Below are 7,313 nucleotides of genomic sequence, written 5' to 3'. Positions count from 1 at the left end.
TAATAAGCCTTCTAAATAAAACATAAATTTATCATTCAATAAGCTTATTGACGCTTTATGTAGGTAAGCATCCATAATTTTTTGAAAAAGTAAACAAATATATGATTTTGATACATTTTAACAATTTTCATATAATAATAATACTAACAAAAAATTATAATTTATACCTACTTAAATAGGTCTGTTGGTAAGCCTAAAAGGCTTTCTAAAAGGACTAAAGTTTAGTCTTTTTAATCAAATATGTTTTTATAAAAACCTAGGTCTAATTTATTTATAAAAAAAGATTGGTCTAGCCTTAGCATGATGTAGGCTATGTTATAGGTTTCTCTATGTAATATGACATTCTTATTTTATTGGGAACTCATGAGAGTAAGGATTAACCTCAAGACTAATAAACATTTTTAGAAGTATGTTCAAATTATCTACTAACTAGATTATTACATCAATAAGAAAAATTGAACTCATATCCTTATGAAATATGTATTTGTTTCTTATTAACTATGTCAACCTTTGTTAATGTCGTTTATTTACCACTATTAGTTTTTCTTCATTCATCGGTATAAAAAAATTATGACAGCAAATATTATGGGAGGTAGGGTGCAGTAATATATCTTGAAATGACTTTTCGTTCCATTCTATTTGGACTTGGAGACACCTTCCTGGAAATTTCTGAATACGTTAATTTGAAAGCTTTTATGTACAATTAGTGGCACGTTGGCACTTGACACTAGTGCTCTTCACCTTCATCGACCTAGTTTAATCTGGCACTAACTGTAGAGTGTAGTTAAGCTATTTCCCTTGTTTGAAATTAACCATAACAATTACCTTTAAAATAAATATATGTTAATCTGCACTACTTATGAGCAATAATTAACGGTGTACATTCCCTACTATAGTGTGGCCTCTACCAATTCCTGAAATTATAAAAGTTTTTCGTTTTTACTTTTGTATAAGAATAGAATAATTATATCACCTCCATAAGTTTTTTTATTTTTTATTTTGGCTAAAGGTCGAATAGAAAAGACATGTTAGCCTTGAGGCAGAGTTGAGTATGCTTTCTTTTAGTGGTTTGTTTGAACCTAAATTCGTATCTATAATACTATTTTTCTTTATTTATCACAAGACTTCACAAGAGACTAAATTAAGTGGACACACAAGTTATGTCACTTTCATTTATATATTTGTCTCATTAGTTCTCTATGTCTAAAGAGAATATAAATATACACTATATAAAAAAAAAGTGAATATAAATATAAGAAGAAGTGATCTTAAGTAAAGTTAAATTGTTCTGTAAAAAAACAAAAAAAAAATTGTTCTGTAAAAAAAAAAAACTAGTTAGATTGATTAAACTCATGGACTTAAATTGGGAGTACACGAATATTTGATCTCTGATATTGAGATTTATCCATTTTCCATTTTTTTATCCCTTTCTTTCATCTTATAAGATTATTATAAGTCTCTTTAAAAAAAATACTTGAAAAAATGTTGTTGATAATTATAAGGATGTAAGCTAAGGAAGAAGGTTGGAAGAAATGAAAATCACCATGAATAATTGAATACATATTGGAAAAACAAATAAAGAACACGGAATAGAAATGGGGTTACCATGCCTCATAAAGGAGAGTAAGAAGTACCAAGAGAATCATTTCTCTTTTAAGTATTTAACTTTCCACTTTCTCTATTAGCAAGCAAGCACTCACAAAGTCAAATAAAGCCATCTTTTTTCTTATTTCATTTTTTTCACTAAATTTTGTGATTAATACTTTAATTTTTGTAGTAACATCAATGGTATATATAGAAGTAATAGATGGAATGAATATTCTGGCTCAGGATCTAAGATCTCTCAATGAAAAAATATCTTGCTTTGGTGAAGCAACCTCGTGACGACGTGACCAAAATGTGATAATTTATTTGAGTTTATGTTAATGTTTCTGTTTATTGACTCTAGTCCATGCCTGAAGCTTTGGACTAATCCAACACTTGGGCCTAGGCAGATTATTAAACGGGTTGGATTTTAGCCCAATCCGTAATAAATTCATAGTGGTTTAACTAGGCAAACTAGTGGAGTAGGATTTGTTTATGGGTTACAATCGAAAACAATAATCACCCATGAAGTAGGAATGAGACTTCTATGTAAATGACTTTAGAGAATGATTAAATTTAATTTATAAAAGTTTTGCAACGTAATCTCACCCTTTAATTATTAACATTATGACGGTTTAGAAGATTTTGCACCATGTGTACCTCCTCCTTGTTACAAATTCCAAATCAAGGTATAATTCACTGATTGAATATATTGTGAGTTATTATAAATTTTTTCATAATTGTCATTGATTTTCATGAATAAAAAAAATCAACTAATTTACGCATGAAAAATCCAACTAATTTTTATAGCTTATCAGAATATATTATCTCAAATGTAACAATTTTGGTCAAGCATAGTTAATATAAAAATCTAGATTCAATGTTAGTTTTTATTAAAAACAATTATTTTATTTCCATATTTCATATTATTTTTTAATACACGTACAGATTATTAAAAGATATAGATGCATTTTAATCTGTACATATTAATTTTTAATATGTAAAGATTATAAAAAAAATAATTTTGATTATAGAACAAAGGTAGCATTAACATATGATAATACCAGTTTCCTCTTAAATAAGGTTGACAATACCAACAGAGTAAAAGTAGATTCGAATCTTTTCATTAAGGATTTGTTTGAGGTGATTACAAAAATTTTAATTTTTAAATGTACTTTTAAAAACAAAACACGTTTAAAAAAATGAAACTTAACTAATTTTTAACTTATTTTCAAAATATGTTTACATTTATTTCTAGAACATAAAATTGAAATTTTGGTTTTTTTTATCTTTATAAAGCACATTTCTTAAGTTTGACAATATTCTCTTCTTCTTGATATTGTTGTTGTTATAACTACCATGACAGCATTATCACTATCACCAGCATGTTATCTCCGTTAATATTGTTACCACTAACTAACATTGTCTCTATCACTAGCAACATCTCTGGCATGGCCACTATTAGTTGTTGTTTTTAAAAAAATTAAAATTCGACTAAAAATTACTCCAAATAAATCTCAAGATTTTGAGTTTGAATTTTATAAATAAAAAAATGATTGAAAATGAATATCTTACTAAAGACAAATAGTCAAATTCTCTTATACCAATTAATCATCAATAATTAAAAAAAGTTAAGATGATAATCTTATATATTAATCTCCTTTTATTACTTGGGCTTACAAATAGGTATGACCCACGGCATTGCTATTCCCTCCCCATATGTACTTTTTTTTTCATCAGCAGTGCAGTTGCCATCCTGACACACTCGAGCAGTGCAAAAGGTGCAAAAAAAATGGACCAGCTTGAGCTTCAAGGCACAAAAGGATCTGAATAAACTGCAGTTGCAGGCTCATTGGAACTTTTTTGACCATCTGTTTTAACGGTCTTCTTTTCTGGTTCTTTCTATTTATGGAATAAATAAGTAAATTTATCAATTTTATATCCATATAAACAATAGCAAAAGTACGTAGTATTAGCACAACAGCCTCGGTTAACAAAATATTAAATAAAATAAAACGAAGTATCAATTTGATCATGGGTGAACTTGAAGCACAGCGTTGCCTTTACAACTGGGTGAGTTATTATAAACATGTAAACAGCTTTATTTATTGAAAGATGCTAAAGAGATATAATAGACAGAATGTTTTTCTCTTCCTCGTTCCAGGTTTGCCATGTACTCTGCCTGTCCAATGCAATCCCCACATTTACTTAAGTTTATGTCAGGTTAAAGTTTATGTCAAAATTAACAGCATTGATCATTAAAAGTGTTGTTTGGTTTCAAATGTTTTCTATTTTTTTAACTATAAAATTTCATTTATTTTTGTTTTATTTTTCATGCTTAAAAACATATATAAGAAACATTAAAAAATTAAAAATACTATACAAATTTTTAAAATATGAAAAGAAAATAGATATTTTATAATTAAAAATAAAAATATAACAAAAACAAAAAAAAAATCTTCTCAAACAAAAACCTTAATCATACTCTTAAAAAAAGAAGAAAAACCTGAACATATTATTAGTACGTAACGTGTATGTTCTCACACTTTATCGTCTTTATTGACCGGTATATTTACTTCAGCCATCATGCGTTTTTCTATATTCTTCACCACCTAATTAAAACATCATTTGGGATTAATAATTTTTTTTTCTTACAAATCTTTCTAATTTACTATTCAGAAAATATTAAATGAAAAAATGAATATGTTTAATGCATTAAAAACATGATAAAAACCTTTCCTTTATGTTTTTACCTCAAATCCGATCCTCACATTTGATATGGTTTATTTTGATGTTTGGGGGCTCTGTTATATTTTTTATATAAAAAACTTTAAGATTGAGAAAATAAAATATTTATAAATAATTAATAAAAACTTATTTAATTGATAAAAATCAAATTCATATTTCATAAAGAAGTGAATTTGAATCTTATTGTACTCATCAATTACTCTTGAATAAACTTGAAACTTATAATATAATGGTAACATTATACAAAACAACTACTCATCAATAACTCTTGAATCAACTTGAAACTTATAATATAATGGTAACATTATACAAAACAACTAAGAGAATTAGTAAAAAAAATGTCATAAGAGGATTTTAAATTATTGTTACTACTAATTTCATAATGACTCTTCTGCTTATGTGGCTATAGTTATCACGCAACAACTAAGCAAATTAACTGCACTTTAAACTTATGATGGCCAGAATTTGAGGCAATTGAGAAATGTCGCTTTCTCGTGTCTTGATCAAACCCCATATTTTTCTGGGCCTTTACAACTATTAAATTAAAGTAAGATGTCTTTATCTTTATTTTTATCCAAACACGTTGATAAGTACTAGCTAGCTCAACTTGCGTCACCATCATTATTAACATGATCATGTTTAAATTCTGAAAAGAAGATTGGTCGAATTTGAATTCTGAAATTACATGGGCTTGGTCCAATTTGTTCTGAGAGTTGTAACAGTGATCTCCAATATGCATGAACTTTTTTTTTGTTGGTATGGTAAATATAATCTGTTATAAAATTGGCAAAGCATCATAATATATAAGTACGTAGAAATGAACAGTGTACGTGACAAGATTACTGTATCAATGCATTACTGGTTTTTGCAGAAAAGATTGCTATCTAAAACACAGTAACATAATTTTAAAGCACTGAGTGGCCAATATATGAGAGTGATAACAAGTGGGAATCTTGTTATCTCAAGAGACACAGCAAAAACAACCAAACAAGGAAGGGCATAGGATTCCCAAAACCATTCTCTTTTGCAAAGGGCATGCTAAGTTGAAAAGAAAGGTAAAGTGATTGAGTGAAGTGAAAATCCACATCCCTTTGTAAAGGTGTCACTAGTATCAAAAGTATAGTTCCCACAAGGACGTAGGAATCCCAAGCAAACAAAAGTTACAAAATCTTATAAATTCATATTTCACAAAAACATGATTTTAAATTTTGTATTTTTACTCACAATTTAAAAACTTTATTGATAGATAAACCGTAAGTACTTTTGTGAATATATTTTTTGAGTTTCGAAGACTTTGAAATCCTGATGAATATATCCTCAAACCCAACTCACTAAAGTATTTTTTAAAAAGTACAATGAAGTGTAATTAATCTTCTTGAACTTGCTATATAATCATTATTTACTTCTTTTTTATACACAAATAAGAATAAAAGATAAAATGAAAAATATATAAAAAAATAGAATTATAAAATAGACTAATTTTAAAATTAAGGATAAATATTGTGAATAGTACTTACCATCTTAACGACGAAAATGTAGGGTCTACTCCATACCGGCCCCGACTTCCACATAAAGCTGTATTAGATATTAGATAAAGTTTACCAACACGAGCTTCAATTTCCATTTTACACGTGGGGCCTTTTCATCTCAGTTTCTTTTTCATGCATATGGGAGGATAATTCAAAATTAAGATATGTTTTCCTTTTCCTCATTTCATTAAAATATACATAAAGGAAAGCAGGGATTTAGTAAGCATAGCTTATAAGTTTTTAATTTTTAGCCTCTAGCAGTTAGATTATAAGTTAGTTCATTTAATTGAAAATATTTGTCAACTACCAATGTTCAATGACTTAAAAGCACAAATTTTAGTTATATATATATATATATATATATATATATATATATATATATATATATATATATATATATTTGTTTCTAATAACTTATCATATTAAAAAATAGGACTATAATTTTTTATCATAAAAGAATTAATGGTAAAGACTTGATTGTTTTACTTATCATTTAAATTTTAAAATCAATTTTTTATTAAACCTATATTGTTTCAAATCATTTTTTATTTTTTCAAAAGAATAATTTAATTAAATAAACTTATATCATTTAAAATTAATTTTTAATTTTTAAATAATTTTATAATAGTATTATTTTAAAACAATTTTTTGATATTTTTTATTTTGTATCAACTTTTGTTTTAGTAATCAAATATTTTAATTAAAAACAAAAAATGTAGTAATTAACTAAAATAAATAGTTTGATGTTAAACAAAATAAGAAAAAAAATGTAGAATTCTAAATTTCATAATAACAAAGAAAAGAAATAAATCTGGTGTGTAACTTTTCATATATAATAAATTAACCATTATTGTGTGGATCTCTTTCGTGTTAGTATATCTCTCCTCCAGGTTTACATTGTAAACATTTTCATTAATATTTATAAGTTCATCATTAAGTATATAATCTAGATGTTTCTCCAACATGGTAAATATATTGTGTCATCCTATGAGTTGGTCTAATATAATTATGCAATGCAAATGCAACCATAATAATATCAATTTATGTTTGCATTTGGCATACGACTAAGTATCTTTCATCTGTTTTTCAACACTCCAAATGATGTTCCAATACAATTTTAAAGAGATGAAAGTGTGCAATTGGAGGCTCCATCAGCATTGATTGGAGGCTCTTCTTCAAATTGAGTTTGATGATATCTCATCTTGGGATAAGGCTCCAAATATTCTTGTCAATTTGGATACCCTTTATGTACCAAATAATACTTTTCTATCAAATGCAAAGAAAAAAATAAGATTGATTTATATAAATTATTGTCATAACAAATAAACAAATAATAGCAATACCTCATGGTGACTTTGGAGATTGAAAAGAAGGATAAAAAGAATTTTCAAACAAACTAGTGATGAGCATAAATTTTTTTTAAAAAAATAAATTAAAACAGAAAAAGGTAGT

The sequence above is a fragment of the Glycine soja genome, chromosome 8, assembly GCF_004193775.1.
Source record: "Glycine soja cultivar W05 chromosome 8, ASM419377v2, whole genome shotgun sequence".
NCBI classification, from domain to species: Eukaryota; Viridiplantae; Streptophyta; class Magnoliopsida; order Fabales; family Fabaceae; genus Glycine; species Glycine soja.
This window is presented reverse-complemented; position numbering follows the sequence as displayed.